The 22,985-nt window shown below is 40.9% G+C and overlaps 1 protein-coding gene across 3 annotated transcripts in view; it reads left to right on the forward strand.

Moving 5' to 3' along the window:
* LOC102696705 (HIVEP zinc finger 3) overlaps nucleotides 1-22,985 on the forward strand; it is a 113,447-nt gene that overhangs the window by 56,784 nt on the left and 33,678 nt on the right. Inside the window, exon 2 of one of the 3 annotated variants that reach the window (XM_069195446.1) lies at nucleotides 12,462-12,544. The exons of 1 other annotated variant lie outside the window; for it this stretch is intronic. The gene's annotated coding sequence lies outside the window, so the exon portion shown is untranslated. Of the gene's footprint in view, nucleotides 1-12,461; nucleotides 12,545-17,245; nucleotides 17,685-22,985 lie in introns of those variants that run through there. One more of the 3 variants, XM_069195447.1, reaches the window with a different exon arrangement.

Genomic DNA, 22,985 nt, shown 5'->3' on the forward strand with positions numbered 1-22,985 from the left:
TAAGACTGTGCGAGGGTGTGAAAGTCACTATTTGAGACAATGTTTGCATGGGTGGAAGCCTGTGTTAGTGTGCTAGTGTGAGTGTAATCTACTCTATGGCCTAGGAAATGTGTTTTAAGTCACGTACAGCATCATGTCATCTAGAAATAAAAACAAAATGAGTGATCTTTTTATAAATAACCCAGATAAGGCTGCGGGACTAGACAGCTCTGCTTCATCCTATGCAGGCCATCATGTTGTCAAATAAACTTGTTTTAAGTCTCCAATTTGACACAGATTTTTCTTTGTATATTTCAACCAAACACTCTTCAATTTTCAGTGTTCTTTGTTTTTTGTTATTTCACGAATGTGTCGGGGAGCATTGATCCCTTCTTGAGCTGTATTGAGCCATAGTTCGCATGTGGGAGTGCAAAATCCGAATTCTACAGTGTTGTCACCCCCAGCAGTGCTGAAGTCTTGTTCATTGGGGTGGGCTGCCCTTGTGGAGTAGTGGGCTGGCCTGCTGTTTGTGTAGGCAGTGCGTGTCGGGCACGCAGAGACCCCTGGGAAATGGCACATCAGATCCTGCATCCGACCCCACAGGTACAATGTGTAAATGGGGGTTGAGGAGGGGTGGAGAAGGTGAGCAGGCCCGAATGCGTGTGCTGGTGTGAGTGTGTGTGTGTGCGTGTGCGTATGCGCTAATGAGGGTGTATGTGTTGGCACGACATGCTGAGAGTGCGTGTTGTTTCAAGTGCGTGAGCGTGCATGTGTTTGCCTGAGTGAATATGTGCAGGAGTGTGTGTGTGTGAGAGAGAGAGGCAGTGGAGCAGACAGGAGCGACGGCCAGATTACACAATCCCAGCAGTGTCAGCCTGGCTGTGAGGATGTGCTGAGCTCATCTCCCTGCCAGGATCTTTCCTGTCAGTCAGGAGCCTGGCTTTCCAGGAACCTCCCGGGACTTTCCTCACATGCTTCTCTGCTTAGCTTACTTCACAAAAAATCCTTTTCTTTCAATCGATGATGATGATACTAAAAATGAACGACAATAATAATGTTTGGGGCTTGATGAGAGTTATATTTCTCACCTTTAGTTACAATAGAACTTCCAGATGTTTTCTGAACATTCCTGGATCAAAACTATCTTATTTATTCCTCTTCTCCAGCCATATTTACTGCAGATTTTTATGCCACAATTTCAGGTTGTTGTTTTTGATTTCACAATGGCAAAAAAATCAATCAGAATGCACATGGATACATGGATTTAAACTGTTTCACACCTGATTATTTTATTAGTTTTCAGAACGATCCACACTTTTGTTTTGGTTTTGCTGCCTGAAGACTTCTTCAAAACACCTCCGTCCTCTTTTAAATCTTGGCTCAGTTTATTTTTATTGAAAGTAAATAACCATAACTTACAAAATTGTGTTTTACAAAGCCATGACCTGTCAGTAAATAAATGGAGGGATAATTTACAAAAATAATAGAAAAGGGTTAAATTCTGAATTTATTAGAATTAGCTATATTTAATTATATTAAATACAGGCTTCCAATTTAATTTTTTTAACCGATAACACCACAAAATAGACCAATGGGTAAGCTAATTTACACATATGTCAACTTATAACATGCAGAAACCTTTATTAGGGTATACTTCATGTATGTGATTGTGAAAATAATAATAATGGCCTGTAACATGATTAACTTTTTAATTTTATTTTAAAATAAACTAGAGGGAGTAATATGCATAATTGATTAATTTATTTGCTTTCTATATAACCAACATTTCTCAGTAACTTTGCCTTTTTATCATTTTTGACTGTTGAAGACAACACATTTCCCTGTTTTCCATATTTGGTTTGCATTTAAAGTGCTTTTGTAGATCTATGCTCAGCCTTCAATGCTAGAACAGCACTTTTCACTTTTTTCCCAAGTGTTGTTAGTAAAATTAGGCTTTTAGTTCTCCCAAATGGTTTTTAATGTGTAACTTACCCTTTTATTTTTCTACATCAGCAACTATGCATTGTTAAAAACAAGATTTAAATTGTGTAACGAGCAGGTTCAATGCAATCGATTGGAGAAATCTGAAGGTCCTTTGGCATGTGGGTGGCAAACATATTTTTGTAACCTGTTCTGGCACTTTCTAAAAACTTTTTATTTTTGCCTGGGCATACTGCGCAAACATATGTGTAGAAGATCTTGTATTCCCTAATTCTATTAGATTCAGTAGTTAGCTTGTCTAGGAAAACCCTTGCATTGCCACCATCTTTATTGCTAACAGGGCCCGGGCCTCGCGTTATTCTCGTCCGCTGGAAAGAACGTCTCATTTCCCGTGCCCCGCTACTGGGGAGGAGTGTGTGAGTGTGGGGAAGTGACTGAATGCGAGTCGAGGGTTTTTTTTTTCTCTGCCTCTTTCGTCCGCCTTTCTGATGCCTTTCAGCCTCACTGACTCGACGGCACAGTGTCAGATGCAGAAACACCACCTTACTGCCGACTTCCTCCTGCTGGGCCACATCCTGGGTTCCTCTGGGTGTCATGACTTGTGTGCCAGAGCTAATTTTAGCTTCTCTGCCCACACAGACTAAAATATGTGGGCGCAGCGAGAGAATGAGGGGGCAGTGGCATTTTCTAATTTTAACACTTCCTCTTTCTTTTTCTGTCTTTTTTCCCTACACTGCGTCACAGTCCTTCCCTTCATCTTCGCCGCTTTGTTTTCTCTCTCTTTTTCTCCGTTGTGTTTGCGTCGGGTGTTGAGCTCCGTTCACGCCCTCCACAGCGAGCAGAAATTGAGGCAGTCTTTCAGGTTTTTTTTTCCCTCCAACAGAAATCGTTTTTCAGTGTTTGGTCAGTTTTATTTCGTCCTGCTTAGTGATTCCTTGAAGACTCACGATTTCCTTATTTGCCATATACAACAAGTGTATTGGAATGCTTACTCGTTCAGCTGTACCCAGTAACATTAGAGAAACAAACATACTGTAGGCACAAATGACAAACAGACATGGACAATAAGTTTAGACAATAGACATTATAATACAGCCAAGACAGGACCTTGAAGTGCAGGTGCTAATTTGAGCTGTTTAAGATGCGGACTGCTTGGGGGAAGAAACTGTTTGTGAATCTGTTCGTCAGTGTTCTGATACTTTAATACCTCCTACCAGAACCCAGGGGTGAAAACTGATCGTGGCCAGGGTGGATTGATTCTACAGTGATTTATTTGCCTGAAAGAAATTTCAGTGCCAAGAGATGACGCATCCAAATCAAATAATAAATACGTGCTTGTGACACACAGGAGTTAAATTTACAATTTAAGTAGAGGGGTCATGTGGCGGGGCAGTGGTCAGTATTGCGGCCTCGAAGCTCTGGGGCCTGGTGTGCTATTTGTATGTTTTCCCTGTGTTTTCGTGGGTTTTCTCTGGGTACTCAGCTTTCCTCCCCCAGTCCAAAGACATACTGGTTAGTTAATTGGCCCTGGTGTGAATGTGTGTGACTGTGTCTCTCTGAGTTGTTGTGGACTGGCCTCTCCACCTTGTGTGCATTGTCTGTCAGTGTAGGCTTTTGTCTCCTCCATGACCCTGAATTAAGCAGAATGTTCAATTCAGATCTTTTACGGGACAGCCAGTGGTAATTCAATGTGTTTAATCACACTGGCTGTTTTGGGAACAAAAATGAGCAGATTCCAGTAGAACATCCCAAATCAACACCAGCAGAAGTCCTTAAAAATTAAATGAATAAATAAAATAAGTGTTGTTGTGATTGGCTCTCTTGCATGGGTCTGAAGTTGCTAATGGACTGTGGAGACCCACCAAACATACTACTGCCCACGAGGACTGCACTTAGTGAGCCCTGGAAGTTGATAAATGTCTTTCAGGTGCCTCTGCAACTGCTTTATATATTTTAAAGACACAGATTAATTGTACTTGAAAAGACGAAGCAAGTTACATAGAGCAATCACTTTGTTTTGTCAGTTATCGAAAGTGAATAAACTGATGAGCTGTCCATAATATTCATAATATAATTCATGTTTTCTTTTTTACTTGTGTAGTGCTACACATTTTATTTGAAATATTTAAAGTTTTGGATGAGATAGACCCAGAACTGAACAATAGAAATGCCCAAGGATTTCTCACTCACAGCACTGTCTTGACTCATGATCTATTACCAAAGACCTGACATTCGAATGTGGGTGTTCTGAATTGTGAATAATGCAGAGGCCCACTTCAGACTATGGACAGCCCGTGGAAGCAGTGAGCGATCTACCAACACCGCTCTGCTGTTTCCGCTTACCCCTCAGAGAAGTCAGGCCGAGCGTGACCTTGTGCTGTCACTCTCTATGTACGGCTGGAGGGAGGAGGAGGAGCTGGGCAGAGAGGTTGCAGGAGAGAGAGAGAGACAGGCCAGGGGGACACAGGAGAGAGGAGAGGAGGTGATCGCCAAGCCCCGGGAGGCCCGAGAGCTTTTAAGATTGTGTGTCATCCTGGCGGAGGTGGATATTGATCTGTCTTGACAAAGGACTTTCATGACTACTCTATTAGCGAGCTGACTGAAGGCTAGGACACCCTTTTTGAAACTCAGACTCTCCGTTTGCTTTTGTTAGTCTCAGAGAAAAACAGCATGGACCGCTCGGTTGTAATGACCAGTGTCTGCGAGCTTTTTAGCTCAGTGATGGATTTCTAATTCAAATCTGTCTGATGGCTATGAATGACATACAGTAGCGTCACATACTGTGTGTGACTGTGTATAGTAAGCTAATGTTCGGAGCTAAAAGACTGGGGGCAGGGGCATTTAGTTAAGAAGCCCAGGACAAGTAAATAAATCTGTAATTTCTAAAGTCTCCCTCTCATCTCTTCACCCTGTCACACTTTAATGTTCAGGCAGTTCCCATGATCAGGCTGCCATGTGATCTGCTGTAGAATGGCTTCTGCTTTCGTATCCAGTGGTGCCTCCAGCTGTTCTCTGTGTGGTGGCCAGTTCAGCTGGGAGACGAGTTCCCTGCATCACTGTCAGTGTCTTACAGGTCTTTCGGCTTCCCCACCTTGCCCCCTAATTTCAAATACCGTTGCATGTGTCTTAGCTTCCTAGTCTTTTTTCAGAGGCCGTGTTGTTCATAATGGGAATCTTGGTTTTGCCTGAATTTGAAATGAGATAATGTGTCTGTCAGCTGCAATACGTTTGCATGTACTCATCAGCCCCGATGGAAATTGTGGTATCTCCAATAAAGAGGCTTAGAGTCAGTAGCCATATTGATACAATCAGCAGCGTTTATAATCCAAAATACTGCATGGATGCTGTTCAGCCGGGAAGAGCTGAATCTTCCTCATGTACAGTATAACCCTTTTGAGAAGCTTGTGAGGGAGAAACAGGCTGCCGCCTGATGAGGGTTCGGAGCACAAACGCGAGCTCCAGAGCTTGTGTGCGCTCAGGTATAGTTTGGCTGTTCTGAAGACCGCCGCCGGGGCACAGGGCAGGCGGCCACTGGCAGGGCTCCGAGGAATCCCGGCCGGTCTGTCCCGCCACTCTCCACCTCTGGAGGGCCGTGATCTGTGAGCGGTATCTCCCGGGGAGCGGACGGCAGCGCGAGGGCCTGCCGTCGCTCGGACAAAGAAGCTTATTGTCTGTGGCTGAGAGAGAGCTGGAGCAGCAGAGCTCAGGGGCGTACTCGCAACACAGAGCAGGCCCGCTCCCCGCCAGTCAGACACACGGGCTCGCTCTCTCCACCAAGAGCCCCTGCCGGCACTGGTGCGCTGGAAGAACCCCACTGCTCCCTCACCCTGTGTAACCTTCCCCGATAGCTCTTGTTTTTCTAGCTGGCTTGTTGTGAATAATTTAGATTTAATACCTTGGTGAGATCCTTGTGTGAGCTTTGCACGTTTTAATCGTAAACATGTCGATTCCATTGTAAAGGTTTAATATTAACACAAGCATCGGTTCCTAAGCCACTTTAGAAATGCTTTCTTTGACACTGAAAATGTTGGTCACCTTTAATCACTAAAACAACCAACTCATGTAATGGTTATTTTCCAATTAGTGAACATTTGGTTCTGATTTCAAGATTTATTAGCTGCATCTTTTACCCTCTGAGCAATTATGATTTTTAAAGTCAATTTTTTAAAAGCACATTGAAAAATAATTTTCATTCGTGAAAAGCGGAAGCCATTTTTTTTGCTCCAGCTCAGAGGAGTAGTGCACTGTAAAGGAACTGCTTATAGCATAGAATCATGAGAGCATAGAGCGTGAATAGGGAAGACAAAGACTACTGGAAGTATGAATAAAATTCAGTGAGTATGGAAACTGGTCTTTTTAAACATACGTACAGTATATAAAGAATAATTCATGAAGCATGTTCATGTCCTTGGCAACATCTTTCTCATCTGAAGGACGCCACTTTCGAAGGCACAGTGATCTCAGTCACCATACTGGAGCGTTGCAGGGGAATTCCTAGTCCAGGAAAAGAGCGCCACCTTATTTCTATTGTTCCTTCAGGCATATATTTTTTCTTACTGCCGCTAGCAGCGTTGCTGTCTTGTATCCTGATCTTGACAGACCTCAGAAGCTGAGCAGCGTTGGGGCTGGTCAGTGCTGTGATGGGAGAGCTCTGGAGGAAAACCTCATTGTGGCTGGCAGTGGTGTTCCAGTAAGTAAGTGGCACTCTTCCCTCTGGTCAAGAATTTCCAGACCAAATCTCCAATATGGTAACAGGAAATAGCGCTGTGCTTCTCTATCCTCCAGCTGATGGTGCTGTGTAGGAGGGAGACTGGCGTTTACCTGCTGCTGTGCATCACCGACGTGGTGGGGGGACTGCACTTCAGTGCTGGATGAAGTTAGTCCCCTGTTACTTGTTACACAGTTTTGAATCCTTCAGGATGCAAAGCAGTGTGCTATAGAAATGCAAGCAATAATGTCCATGTGGGTTGTGAAATGGGAGCGACCCAGACTCATGCGTAGCGATGTCCGTTCTGCTATGAGTGCCGATTGCCGTTGCCTTACGAATCTCCGAAGGGGCCACAGTGGACAAAGCTAGCGGTCATTACGCTCTCGAGTTCCATCTTAGCCAGCCAGCTAGACAAGGGCTCTCACAGCGCAAAGGATGACATAAACAAGTAAACATTGCCTGGAGGCATGCCAGTGCTAGTTAGGGTTGCAGAATCCTATAGAAAAATAATAATCAGATCCTGTTGGTTGCTTTCACTGAATATTGCCTGATGTCGCTTGTACTGTAACAAGGTCATTACCTTCTCCTTTGCAGTTAACAGCTATCGAGCACAAGGATTGACCAAGAATGACTCAAAATGCATTACAGTTGTCGGATAAAATTACAGCTTGAGCATTGTTAGTTTTTTTTTTTAGCTTTGGCTGGTCAGGATTTTTTTTTTAAAGGGAAGAGAATAGAATTTTAAATATGGTAATCACTTTATTATAATAATTATTGCATACAGAGGGTTAATCATTGCTCTTCTGAGCGATAGAAAGGTTACACGTGAGTCTGTTTGACCCGTTGTGCTTTGTTGAGTGCGAGTAGCTTATTGATCTGAGGATCTTGTCTGTCCAGGGAAATGGTTTCATCAACATTACTTGGCTGCTTGCTTTTGAAAGTGTCTCCTGTTCTCTATCCTAAATACACTTTACACCCTTTAACTTCTACAGTATTAATCCTTAGGCATCATTTACTTCCATAAATACACGCATACAATATATACAGTGCTGTGTTTAAATACTCTTTAGCTATGTTCACAATATCAAATATTAAAACATGATTTAATTCTTGTGTTTTCATTCACAAAAACTTGCACAACTCATAATATTGGTGTACCTGTCAAATGTTGTGGGATTTTGTTGTGGAATTATGATTTACTCCTTTGTGAGTGTTTGTATGTTAAAGAGTAATGAACACTAATGTTCTGTGTTGTGAAAATGGAAATGTTTTATTAAGAGACTAGGTGAATCTTATTCTTTAAATAGGTCAAGATGATAGCAGCTCAAATATTACACACAATAGCAGTCCTTATACTTCCAAACATAATGTAGATAGAGGAACTTTTCTTTTCCACATTTTATGTTAATATTTTTAGAGTATGTAAAATTAAGCACGTGTATTTTAGTCCGTGTAGTTTATTTGTAGGGTGTTTCTGTGACTGGGGCTTGGGCGCCAGAGAGCTGTGGCTTTATACCATTAGCTTTTCTCATGCACACCAATGGTCTGCCTTGGTTTGTCAAATAAATACTTACAGTAAGTGGACTTTAAAAACCCAAACTGGGTCATAGCAGGACCTGTGGTAAGAGTAGATTTCACAAAGTTAGTTAAAAAGATTTGAAAGTCTGTTCTTTCATTAGCACTACATTATCGTCTCCTTATTGCCCGTTCTTCCCATTTATAATATGGAAGATATACAGTAGTTTCCATTTTAGAAATTACAGCTGAAGGCACCCAGAAGACGGTGATCAGATGTGAGTCCTACAGCTGGAACTATTTCATAATGGAATATCAGGGGATTCTTCTCTGTTCTATGAAGTTTTTGAGGTTCATTTATTGTTTCATAACTTTACATGTTCCAGACAACCTCAGCGAAAAAAGAAAAGATTTGTAACGTTCTGGATTCTTTAATTGAAGCCTGTAGAGCCTTTTTCCATCCCACTTCATTTGTTTGGATGATCCAAAAGAGAATGAATGTGCTTTTTTCCAATTTTGTTTTCTCTCAAATTCCAGGAAAATGGTTCTACGGAAAGTCAAGCTGCAAAATATCAGTAAGGGGACTGTTTTTTTTTATATATATATAGTTTAGTAAAGGCAGTGAGAAAAGTCTTTATCTCCCATGGCACCAGGTTGTAAAAGTTGGGGCTGTGGTTTGGGCACACATGTGGGTGCTGTCATGCTTCGTTGCCTGAGGTGGGACTATTTTTATCCAGGCTCCTTTTCTCAGCAGGTGGGTGATGTGACTGAACAAAGCCCTCATTTTGTCAGCAGCGGTCTCGGCGTTCGAGTCACTGGTACTTCGCGGAAGAGAAAAAAAAACAAATGCAGGAAACAACACACGCTATCTGAGCTGGATCTTGGAGAAGTAATCATACTGTAGTACAGTTCATTGACCTTTAGCGTGCATACCGATGCAAGTAGACACACACGTTCGCTCACTTGGGTCATTGGATAGACTCAAGAGTGTGAGAGGATCGTAGGTCAGCTGTTGTTCCCTGGAGTTGGACTGTGCAACACCAGAACCATTTCTCATGCTATCTAACTATCTATCTTTTGGAACTGTAAGATTGTAGATTTTCTTTTTGTTTGCACCAGAGGGACATTTACACACAAAAAAAGCTCGGTTTGAAAGTGGCCTTCCTTTGACAGACAAATGTACATCCTAAAGATAATGCCTTTGCACAAAAAAACTCCATCCTCACAAGTCTGTGTTGCTCCCAGCCCTTTCAGATGCCATTGCATTGTTAAATAGGCATCAAGCAAAAATTCAGCCTTATTAACTCCACAGTACCCAAGGAAAAGTAGAGAAACCCATGCTGTAATCATATGGTCATCACTGGAGTCAATAAACATGTGGTTTCAACTTCCTTTACTCTGTAAAGATCTTGACTTGATTTATTCGGCAATTAGAAGAAGTCTTGTGCAATTGAATTGTGTGATCAATACAACCTGATAGCATTTACAGATGTAATGGTCAGTTTGGCCACATTGTTCTTTAATTATTGCCTTTAAGCACAGTCCATATATTTGACAGAAAAAGATCCATTCCTGTAGTTACATAACCAATGGACACCTCACTACTTTGATTCCGTACTTGCAGAAAATAGGGATGGTCAAAAATAGAAGTGTTCTGAGGTACACATGAATCTGTGCCAATGATTGTATTTTACAGTGTCTTCAGTGCTCTTTACCAAACTGAATCTCTATGGTTAATATATGTGGAAGAAAAAATATTGCCACTTATTGTTGTTGAACATTCATTCAATTAAAAACAATGGATCTTGAGGACACACTCAGCACAGACCCTTGACAAATTAGGAGTTATAGAACATGGTGGTCCAATTAAGGCTTAAGTCTTATGCTTCTGCTGATTTCAAGAGACCCCAAAATACTTTTGGATTGCGGTTTATAAAGTTTCTGGGTGAAGACCCCTGTTTTATTTATAATCTGTCAGCTTCAATTTAATCATAAAATGAGCTGTTCTGCATTGTAACGCCATAAGAAAAGGTAGAAGAGGAGGTAGTTCTGCTCAGATAGTTAATTTGTTTTCAGGTATATGATGGATCGGAGAATCTCCAACATTTCTTACAGGAAGCTGTAGCTGGCCATCCTAGGAAGGCACTGCAGTTAGAACTGATCTGCCCGACTACCAACTTGTAAATAGTCTTGCTGGGCGTGAATTTCATAGTTAGGTTATTAGCGATGGGTTGAAACACACATGTGAAGAAGTGCCTCCTTTTTCTGAACCTTAAATGAAAATTGTAGTTTCTGTCTGCGTCTCCTGGCTTGTTTTACTTCTGATACTAAAAAAAACCTTCTTGGTTGACCTTGTCAATATACAAACTCAGTGCTCTGTGGTTAAGTCCCCGAGGGACACACCTCAAGAGGCTAATCTTTATAAATGAACTGAGTCCTTCATTGAGTCCTGAAACAAAACAACGAGTTCAGTTAAGTAATGAAAACTTTTAATAGCAAGTGAAGGGTTTGTTGCCATCCAGAACCAGTGTTGCTGTATTTAGGGAGCAGAAATTCGAACTCTTTGATATGCAAAAAGTGACACAGCATCTCCCCACCTCTCACATTAAATATGGCCTGATAATTTTAAACCTTCCTGTATGATTTGTTCTGCGATAGACTGGTCTCTGGTCCAGGGTGTAGTCCCAACTCACACACTAGGCCTTTGGGAAAGACTTCATGTTGCTAAGACTGGCCAGGAGTGAGAGGCTTTCTGATAATGGAGAGGTGGATATTTCCTTCATTTTCAGCACATTGCATGTGCCAATTGGACGCCGCGATTAATACCTGCTTTAATCTTGTTTACTTTAAGCCTGCAATGAACTCAATCCAAACACCTGAAATTTCCAAGACTGAATAGTATGTGCAGCTGTGAAGTTGTGGAGTGTGATCTTACTTCTAGAGAAAAAACTGGCAGTACAACTGCAGAGTAAAATAGTTTTTTTTTAATTAAAGAAATTGGAGATGTGGATGCTGTTTTTTGATGACCTTCTCGTTTCCTAGATTGTGTGCTAGCTGAAGTGCCACTCTAATTCATTGTAGAGCTTCCTAATGCTACACTGGGGCATTGGCACATCTGCCTAGATCTCTCATTGCTCCCCAAAACATCTGCCTCGTTTCAGCACCTCCCTGGAATAGAAGCCTGTGCAGAAACACTTTTCATAAATTAAGACTCACTTCTACAGCTCTTCTTCACGGTGTTGAATGATAGGGCTCCATCATTGCATTCCACAGCCTTTTAGAGTAAGGCTGCAGGTTCAACTTATTGCTACACGGCAGTTATTTAGTGATCAAAATACTCTGCTGTGGTAGTATTGTTAGTGCTTAATATGCTGTAATGCAGACTATGGCATTGCTTCATTATTTAGAAGATCAGCATCACACTCACTGGGCTCACTGGGCTGAGGGATCAAGGCTACAGTGCTTTGAACCATTTGTGGGGAAATCAAATCAAACAAGATTAAGAAAGGAAATCCTTCCCAAATGGGGATATAAGGAAATTGCAAGTTACAAGTGAAGAATACATTTCTGCTTTTAGAGTATTGTACAGTATGCCCATTCTCTTGAACTGAAGCTTAATGTGGAGAGGTGAGTAACTGTTTTAGTTTGGCAAGCCTAATTCCCAGTCCAGGGGTGCAGTGGGGTCTTCTGATTTTCCTCCTGCTTGAGCTCTTAATGAATTAATTCAATCAGTTTCAGTTCTTTAATTACAATTATTTCCCCGTCTGTAGTCACTCAGGTTTAATAGTTCCCCGCAGTACATTATCATTAATTTACCTTGCTGGCGCTTTTAACCAAAGTGACTGAATTTTGGACCCTTTCATGTAGCTGAGTAAATTTACTGCAGTGCAGTAAACTGAGTAAGGTAAAGTGCCCCAATTGTGGTTCAAACCTATAACCTTCCAGTTGTGAGTCCAGTCTCTCAAAACTCTGTGATCTCTGCAGTGTTTTAAAGAAGGTCTCTATAATTCCTGATTTTCTTTTGGCATTTATTCTTCCTGCTTCTGATAATACTCTTACTCCCGTCTTATTGATTTTTTGTTTTATTTTTAGTTGAACAGATTTCTATGGCAAACAGTTCGAGGTAGAAATGCTTGTTTAACGATTGTGACCGAGAGGAATAGAACTGGAGAAGTTTGTAAGCGTTGCACTGGAATTCAGAAGAGAATGTTAGAGCTGTGAGCTTAAGTGCCCTGTGCAGAACTGTGCCTGTATTTGCTTCAGTTTCTGTTATTCAATTAGGAAATTAAATATTAAGGATGTTTTCTTTCCTTCACAGATTCCAATGTAGCAGAGCCCTGAACCCTAATCCCCATTGTTCAGCATGAACCCAGCACTACCGTAGAGACACGCCTTCCAACAGTAAGCTTTTCTGAATCCGTTTCTAAAATGATGGCATGAATTCACTGTTACTGGCGTTTGTCTAGTAGTTGCAGAGTGCTAGATTTAGACGCTTTCACAAGATAATGCCTCAGAAGTTGCTGAGAGGCTACAGCTGAATGATACAATTGCCTTTATTTGCCATTAGATATGCACACACCAACATGCCTAATCCTTTTTGCTTGAGCACTTACATCCCAGAATAAGAATGAACTCTCACTTAGTGTCCTGAAACCTCAAACTTGGAGTTCTCTGCCACCTCACTAGTAAACACAAGCTCACAATTCTGCTCTGGAAGTTCTTATGCAACAATAACAGCAAAAAAAGCAGAATTCAACACTGGATACGGAACACAACACCTTTTAATAGGATTGTTTGAAAGACTGGCACAAAAACATTTGTTTGCTTCGTCTTGAAAATCTATATAGGTAGAATGGGTTAAGGTATATTCAAAATTCACTGTGATTTGAAAAATCAGCTCCCGATAGTGCAGTTCTGTTGTATTATATTTAGTGCATATCCTATCATCATTATGAGTCAAACACATTCCAGCCTGTGTTGCATTGCTCTTTGTTTTGCCTTTTTTGTGACGTGCGATCACTTAAGGATTAGTACTGCTGACAGCCACATGCCAGGGGGCTTTAGAATTTGATTGTGCGGGGTTCACGTCGGTACACCAAAAGCATCCAAATACCCCGCCCTTGGAAGTTGGCAGGAAGGCCAGTTCCAGGCCACTGCTGGGTGCTCACAAGCCCTCAGCCCCCCTCTCCTTTTCCTTGCTTGTGTGTAAAAGGCTGACAATCCTCTGAACCTCTCAGGGGAAGCAGTTTTGTGCTGATCAGTGCAGCCTGGAGGAGCAGCAGGGAAGCCCTGGACTCAAACAGGAATCGCACTCTCTGCCTGTTTCCATCGCGCTCCGCTGCCGGTTGGCCTGTTCATCATCGCAGCGGGGCTCCAGCCTGTTACCTCCCTCCCTGACCCCGAGTTGCCTCCACTGAAGAGGTCCTCTTTACTTCTTTTCCCCGATCTGCTTACACTGTCCTTCATCCGCCTTATCTCTCCTTTATTTTCTGGCGCAATCTCTCTTTTCATGGGGGATCTGCTGCAGGGGAGTCCTAACTATGCCTTGATTGACAAACCGTGGAAGAGAAACCAAAAATCAAGTCAAAAGATATTTTAAAAATACCATTAATAATAGTGATAGGAAGACTATACTGAGTGATGCTGAATAATGTAAACTGAAGTCTTGAAGCTTAAACAGTAATCTTTCTGAAACTCGTTAGTAATTGCCTGTGTTTACTGATGCCAAGATCTGCTGTCATTTATTCAATCAAATATGTTTGGAACAAATTTTCTTAAGGTGAAGTTCAAAATATGTGTATTGAACCATTTTGCTACAAAGATAGCAAGTTGAATGTATCCTTTCTGCTGCATGTTGATTGGATACAAAAGACTGCTTACTGTATATTACTGCATATTACTTAGATAACATAGGCAGATTCATAACTTGGAGACAAATTTGATTAAGGCTTTATTGTTACCTCAGAATAATCCTGTCAGTGAGGGCATCGGTGTATGCACTGTAATATATAGTCTGGTTTGTATTTTTGTGTTGTAAGTACAGTATAGTATACTCTTACCAAAGGTGCAGAGTACAGTATGTGTATACAATATATAAGCTTCTAATATAATGTATATGCGTTTTAAGAAATTTTCAAAAGGACCTCTGTTTTTAATTCCCTTTCTCTTAACCAAAACAAAAAACAAATAAGAGTCGGATGTTAGAAATCCCCAAACAAGGGGAGTTTTGAGGATGTATTCGTATCTGGCTGAGGTCCTGTGGTTTCACATGGTCTTTATACTGGGCTGGGGAGTCCAGATTACAAAGATCATATTCACTGAGAGACAATACAGCTGCTAACAGCATGGCAGAACAATACCATCCGAAGGTTATCTGTAACAACACTCTCATTGATAGTGTATTGAGGGGTTCGCGTTGGAAACTGATTTTGGTGGTGGCCAGTGGAGAGAGAGATTACCAGAGAGAGAGAGGCTGAGGGGGACAGATCTTCCAAGGGCGGCTGACTTCTGAATGTCATTGTGCTGTGCTTTACGTGTCCTGCAGTCATTTCAGTTTCAGACGTTGTCCTGCAGCAAATATACATGGCTAAGAACCATAATGGAAATTGCTAAGCAGCTGTGCAGTAAGAGCTCCTGTTTTTGCTCACCCTTGTGTCAACTGATGTAAAGCCAGTTCTGGCACTTGCTGAGTGTAACCAGAAACCTCTATCGATACGGCACATTTTGCACATACTGTATATGCGATGATGTGCATCAAGTCTAATTTGTTTGCCTTATAAACATTTTTATAGACTTGCTGCACTGACGTTTTTAAAGAGAAGATGAAATTTCCTGCAGTTGGTAGTAGAACAGCTTTGAAAAGTGACTCAGACCCATGTGACTGTGAGCGAGCGGAGTGTTGAGTGTGCAGGGCTCCTAATATTTGCGTGACTTACTAATTAACACCCTAATCTCCACACCTCCCATCAAGCCTGTCTCCCAAATGATGCTTTAACTCTTCAAAGTCGGTTTTCAAGCTTTCGCTTGAAATGACCCCTTTGCCTAGAGACAGAAGCAATCGAAGTTTTCGGCACCACCATCGTTATCTCCCAGCCTCTCAAATGATCTCTCAGTGACCTTTGGATCGATACAGTCTTCTGCAGTGAGTTGACATGCGGTAATTGTGAGAGGTTCCATTTTTAAAACATGACTGGGGTGGATTTCAAAGGGCAAAGTTACATGCTAATTAATTCATTGATTAATTAGGAGTGTGCTGAATACTCAAAGATGTCTTTTCCCCTTTTTTTATACTATGCATTTGAAATGTTTTTTCTTGCTACAGTTGTTCAGGTCTAACCTGTGTCATTTAGATGAGTTTTAATTGGTTATATCACCTGTATCAGTTCGCTTTCGTTTTTACCTGGCAGCACCACAAATTAATAATAATAATTAATTAAAATACAGTTTTGTAGAAAAAAAGAATACAGAGCAAAAAATATTTCTACATGTACGAACAGTTGACATTGCAGGCAACGAATTGACAAAGTCTGACAGTCTTGCTGGTCCAACAGAAGGTGTTGGTATGTTACGAGAAGCCATCTTTAGAAAACAATAAAACTTGTCTGTCTTGGCTGTTCTTGCATGTTTCTTCAGTCAACATGGAGGTCCTTGCTAGCACATAATGTGTCACACATGAATGTATGTACGGTGAGCTGTATGTTAAAATAACCAGTTTTGCCTTTAATAAATCAGAATATTTTATTTAATATATTATGCACACCTGCTTCTAGCTTCCTTTCCCTTACGCTCAACTACACAACTCATGGTAGCCCAAAACTGAGATATTTCTAAAGATATTATCTGAATTTAATAAAATCAAGATGTTGATATGTCAGTTTTGCTTAGCCAAAGAAATAAACAAAGCTGTGATCTTTTGAGACAAGGAAATTCAAAATCAGTTGGAGGGAAAAACACAGAGAATACAGTTTTTCTGGTTCTGTACTCCTATTAGTAAGAAATACTTTGTGGAGGAAATGTGTTAGGTAAAAATCATTCGAAGCTACTTAACTCAAAGAACTTACTGGAATGTGGGTCTGTAGTTTTGAATGGTTTTCCTTGGTGTGTCAGAAGGATATATCTTCTTCACTTTTTTAAATTTGCACCAGTCTGTTGTCATGATTGTCTTGAAACCCACAGAGCAGCCCATGAGTTCAGAGGAACTCACTCATCTTTGTGCCTGTGCTCAGTGTGAAATATGAGAATTACCAGCCTATTTTCCTTTCGTGATTAAAAAAAAAAAGTGACTAGATCTTCACTGAGATGTAAACATGTTTACTTGCTCTCGATCTGTCTCTAGCATCGCATCGGTGGCTGTGGGATTAGTATTGCTGCCCTGCCTTGAACCCCATCTGAAGCCTCAAGGCCTTCTCAGAAAGGCGTACAGCAGATCTGAATTCAGACTTCGTGAAGGACTTCGTTATGCAGTAGTCCACTGTTCTTCAAGATTTACTGCATGCATGCGCTGCCTCTTGAGGTGATGCGTTCGATTTTCTTTTGCTCAAGTGTCAATTTCAGTTTTTAAAATCTACAGATTTTGCAGGCCTTATGGCGTGCCATGATGTGCGGTTGTGGAGATTTCAGGGTTAACTATCAATCGTGTGATTGCAGAGGAAAAGACAGTAGAAAGGAACTGTCCCCAGGGCTCTGTTCTGGTCACATACCATTCCTTTTGTCTGCTTTTTTTTATGGTTTAGCTCCATTTTTGATCCTGTGCCAGGGATTCCCTGCTTTCAGCGTGTCGATAACCCCAGCCGCTTTGCAGACGACAGGAAATGTGCTGTGGCGGATAGCAAAACAATGTCAAAAATGCAGGCTCCCCCCCCCACCCCCCTCCATCTCACTCCCTTATGAGCCAGCCCCTCCCCTCAGCTGCTGCGCTTCCACGCCAGCCCCAGGCAACTTCCCGTGATGTCACTGCCCAAATAAGGAGCTCCCCGATCACTTTTACTATCTGCGAGCCACCTCCGAGTCAGACGAGCCCCCCCTCCACTGCCCTCCCCGCCCTTTCTGCACAGACTGACGCTGACTTGCGAGAGCTGTCACAGGAGGGATCTGCTCCTCGGGCTGAGAGAGTCACCCAGGCGCACTGCCTTCCGCCGCGCTCACACACACAGGGCTCGCACGTTCGCTAGAGCGCCCAGCAAGCACAGCGCAAGAGGCAGGCAGCCCTAGCATCGCCACTTGACACGCTTCTCCTCTCTCCCTTGAATCATCACCAGCCGCACAGACTGAGCTTTTTTTCTTTCTTTTCCTGTTACCTTGCGACCATTTCTCCGTTTCTGGATGCTGCTTTCCACATGGACTTGAGAGGCTCGAGTGCCTCCACTACCTGCCTCTTGGAGTGGCACTGAGCAGAGTCTTGTTTCGGCTCCTCCAGTTTCACAGTCATTCTTGCTCTTTCTCGCACTCATTCAGTCTCACGCTCTCTCTGAATCACACACTCATGCACACTCCCAAGGCTAAGATCGGTAATCAACACCACCGGACACCTCTTGGTTACAAGGTAAAGCAGATTTGTCATGTTTTTTTTCGGTTTCTGTGGTTATTGCTGTAGCTGACCATGTCTGTTGTCTTTGTGCTCTGCAGTAATGTGCTATGTGATGTGCGTATTACCTCCACTTGAGATCCTATTGGGCAAGGTTTTAATGAATGGACTCTTTGGATGCTTCACAGGCATCGGCAAAGTGTAATTCACAGGGCTTTTCTGAGCGGGATTTCTGTCATATTCCAGGGGGCTGTTCTGTGTACAGTGAACGCCAAGGAACATCTTTTAAATGCTTAGACATGGCATGTGTACCAGACAACCCACAGACCTGTGATCACATTTCACAGTTGCAATGGAATTGTTATCAAATAATAAAGATGCAGGTGTTGCTTTAATAAAGCTTATTTCATTTCAATCAGTGAAACATTAAAAAGAACCATGCCCTGTTTTAAATGTTAAGAATCTGTACATACAACCTTGAATGTGGTTTGGAACAAATTGTGCGAAGTGTTATTTTGAGAATCCTAACACAGTATCTTAACACAATAGACCACTTATATGACTGAAAGAAATTGGCGGTACTTTGTTAATAACAGCATGGGGATATTCAGTGATGCCTAGTATCTGATATCTGTACCAAGTGAGAATGGCAACAGTAGAAAAAGGTTAAATGACTTCTGATCAAATATGAAAGTGCTGTTTATGTTGATATTATTGCTCACTTCAGGAGGTAACACATACACTCTGGATCTTCAAAAGGCCATTCATTTATTAAAATATCTGAAATATTACCAATGAATACACTATCATTGGTAACATAACGATGACATTTATTTTGTGCTTGTGTATTCAGTGCTTTGCAGACTGCTGATATCTGTAAAAGTACTATGGAAGTGTGATTCACATCTAAAGACATTTCAGAATGAATTAATGCATTTTCACTTGGAGCTCTTCTAGTAGTAGTTGTTTCAATGCTGTTGTTTTATTAGGAGTAAACACTATATAGCCCCTGCAGTGCTAGACCCTTCTTGCACACTTAACAGCCTTCAGATTCTGCAGTGAAAGGTCCTATTTGTTGACCAATTTTTTGGTAACGAGCGAGGAGGTTTCCCTCACAGAACGTCGGAACGTCAAAATATGTGTTGTTTTGAGAGCTATATGAGATATACTGTATATTTTTCCATTTGTTCTCTAGAATATGGACAGAACACATACTGTATATAATTTAGAGCCCTGGTATTCATAAGACTACTGTACATTTTATTTCAAATTACACTATATATAATCTATATGTGCGATGTTTCATAATTGGACAATTAAACATATATTTAATTAGACATATATATATTTGCCTATGAACCTTACTTGAACTCTATTGGTTATAATATTGGTAGGATAAAATGTTTTAGAAGATATTAAAATATTCCATTAACTTTTTATTTAAAAAAATGACTTTTTGTTAATACATTTAAAAACATGCAATACCAAGTACAAAATTAGAAATAATTAGGATACCATACTGTATATATCTTGTTAATTTACTTTGAATACTTTGATATTGTTTTTCTCCGAGATGTGTTATATTTTACCTATAATGTTTTTTTCTCTGTAATACCTGAAAATACCTGTTTTTTTTTCTTTGTTGAAGAACTATACAATAATCAAAGTCTTTCTATTTATCAAAAGAATCCTCTTGGTATGATTAAAGTCTTCACTCAAAACCGGTTAAAAATAAAAGCAAACAGGCAAAATCTTGATTTTGCGGTGAAACGCTGCTGTTTAGTGCCGTGACTCACCTAACAAACAATGATGCTCCTTATTAATGATTAATTTTATTATTAATTTTCACAGGAAAATTGTACTATTCAATGTTTAAACAGAACTGGAAACAAAAGATGTTCTACAGATCTCTACAGGCTTACTGAACAACTCTGCAGAACTAAAGCGTATTTAAGTTTTGTTTTGTATGAAATCCAAGCCACTCCAGAAAGCTGACTTTGTTTCAATCAACATTTTTACCCAACTTTGCCCATGTCTTACCTTAATGTCTTAAGGTATTAAAAACCTACAGGACTGTGGTTCTTAAGGATCATGGAAGGACATCACTGTCCTGTTCTGTTCCTGTGTTCGTTTAACACGGTTATCCTGATTACAGTTCTTGCTATGCGACTAATGTGGACTTTTTACCCTGAATAAAAAAAAATTGAGGACATTCTTGCTATTCATCAAAACTGAAGTGAATGTATCTTTTCTGCCTGGCATAGATTGTTCTCTAGCAACTTTCAGTGCGGTGGACATCTGTTCTTGTTTAACTGAGCTATTTGTATAACATACACTGGCATAGACTTCTAACTGTGAAGAAGTACCCCCTGCTCGGTAGCAGGTGGCATGTTGCTCGACATGGCAGAGTACTGGATGTACTTGGATAAAACTTGACTGCAGTGTCTTATTACTTCTGAAAAAGTTACCTTTTACATTTGGCACCGGAGAGAAGTGATGCATGAGTGGGGCTTGCGTTTTATGCATATCGTGGCTTTTGTTTGTACGTTTTTTCGAGAGAGATTAAGAACGGGTGCTTTCTCTGATAATTAGGGACATCCTCTGTGACTCTGTGGTGAAACTCTGCTGTTAACTGTGCGGTGCCGTGACTCACCTAACAAACAATGATGCCCTTTATCACACCAGATAATTGCTGCCTAACATTACGGTCTTACGGCTGATGTTATCTATTCAAAATAAATAGATAACATCGGGCTTTGTTAACAAAGTGCACTTTCCTATATGCGCTTTGAGTGTTACAACTATGATGCTGAAAGATAGATTAGATAGACACAAGAAGACAGAGATGGATGGATAAATAAAAGTATATGCAGACATAGTTTTAGGTAGATATTGCTCTCTAACATGGGAACCACCCTGCTCAGTTTCCGTTCTGCTGTCTGTCTGAAAGCACTACAGTCTGATTGAAGATCCCCCAAACCACTGCGAAAACACTGCAAAGTAAATGTGAAATGATAATTGGCAGGAGGAATCTGGCAGAAAACTGTAGCGAAAACAAATTGGATAAACAGCAACTGAGCATAGGTGCCCACCTGAGATGCTGCACTCTTGTCTTGATTAGTTTGGTTCCGAGACCTTTCTTTTCCCTGTACTTGGGATCTGAAACAATACTTTTCATCACCTTTAATCTGACGTCCCCCTGCCCCCCAGTTTATGTTAAAAAAATGTGATGCACTCTTTGACATAACGATTTAAAACAGCATTTAGCTGCAAAAAATTGACCAGAGAGCTCAAGGAGAATAGTTTGGGGGAAATGGCTGTACATATGTCTTGCTGCAGAGCTTGTTGAACTAAGAAGGAGTTTCAGAGAAATACTGAAATGCGCCATTTTGTTGTATAATAACACTTAACTTTACGAACAAACAGAAAGAAACAAATGTCAGTGACAAAAAACACCCGAGCACACAAGTCCTTTATCCTTATATTTAAGTTGTATAACTATAACTATGCCAAAAAGTCTTGAATACTTTGTTTTCTCAAGGTTCAGAAAGTTTTAGTGATGAAACATCAGCTTACTTAAATAGAAGTTTAAAGCTGCAGCTTTTTATATGGACTTCTCAGAAATCTGTTAAAGATGTACGTAGCTTTTGAGACTAGTTTAAAACGAATAGTTGAAATGTATCGTGGTTACTTTCCATTTACAATAATATATCATTTAAAAAGCCAGAATAAACATGTATCCGTATTAATACAGTTGTACCGTATCATGAGTTGTTCATGCTGCATTTCACTACAAAGTCAGTCAATACTGGGAGTGATCTGAGAAATGCTTTCAAAATTCAGCTTTATGAGTGCAAATGAGGGTGGCACAGTGGCACAGTGGCTAGCATTGCTGCCTTGCAACGCTGAGACCCTGGGCTCACTTCCAGACCTGGGGTGCGTAGAGTTTGTATGTTCCCCCTGTGTTTGTGTGGGTTTCCTCCAGGTGTTCCAGTTTCCACCCACAGTCCAAAAACATACTGGGAGGTTAATTGGGCTCTGGGGTCCTTGGTGTGAGTATGTGTGTGTGTCTGTGCCAGTCTGCCCTGCAATGGAATGCTGTCCCATCCAGGGTGTACCCTCCCTTGCGCCCGTTGCTTGCTAGCATAGGCTCAGGCTCTCCTGCGACCCTGAATTGGAAAATGGATGGATGGGTAAGTGCAAATGAACAGTATTGAACTGAGACCTGGTGAGTTCAGTTCGTGGGGTAAAGCAGAACATGAAGAAACAGGAAAAAAAGCTTAAGTGGATGGAAAGCTATCAGTGTAGGATAACCAGGATTGGGAGTTGATTGGATTGTGCCGTGATATACAGTAGTATCTGGTTTGGAAGTTGACTGGATTGTGCCATGGTGTTCAAGTTTAGTTTTAGGCTTCACGTCTGTATGCTGTTCAGGTTGAGTTCTTTAGCACATTGTGCAAAGCCATTCACCTGTATTGCAATGGTGAAGGCTTTCACATAAAGGCAGTCCCCCAGTTCTCCTACTGCTGTATATTCCTACACAGGGACACTGCTAGAAGATAAATTTAGATCCCAAGCTCTTGTTCTGTCCTCTGCTGTTCAGTTTAGGCAGGTTTCCATAGAAACCAGTTAAGGTTTCTCATAAATGAGAAAAGGAGAAAATGACAGAAAATTTTAAATACGTTTGAAGGGAGCTTTTTTAACAAATGAAAATTTTGTTTTCCTTGAGCTCTTTTTTTGCCGCTTTAACCTTTAAGAATTTCTTCCATGGATGCGGTCAGAATGTAGTTTTGCCTAGCTACACACCTGCAGCTGCAGGTCAGTCCTGTTTAATCGTTTCATAGCAAAGCTGTGTTTTTTTTTCCCATTTTTCTCCTTCGAAGGCCTGTGACAATTCTGAGTTATTTTAATTTAGAATACTTTAAAATAATAAAGTTGTCTGTGGCTGTTAAATCGTTTTTTAAATAAAACCATGTTAACAGACCATTTTAATAAATGATTTGTATGCGTATATACTGTATAGTTACATGCAGAGGTAACTACAGTATACTGTACATATCTATATACATGCTTTATCCACATATACTGTATATAAATTTAACCAAATTCAGGAGAAAAATAAAAATTTGATGTTAAGGTCAAACGTAGGTTAAAGTAGTTGTACGTGCATCCACTTTGAAAATGATCTTCGGCTCACTCACAGATTTTAGCAAAAGTATTTTTATTTAACTTGTATTTTGAAATTTTGGTTGAAACAATGTACAGTTGGCCTGCTCCATGCTCTTCAAGTGCTGTAGAGATGATGAGCATTAATTCCTG

This window comes from Lepisosteus oculatus, chromosome 11 (assembly GCF_040954835.1).
Source record: "Lepisosteus oculatus isolate fLepOcu1 chromosome 11, fLepOcu1.hap2, whole genome shotgun sequence".
Lineage (NCBI taxonomy): Eukaryota > Metazoa > Chordata > Actinopteri > Semionotiformes > Lepisosteidae > Lepisosteus > Lepisosteus oculatus.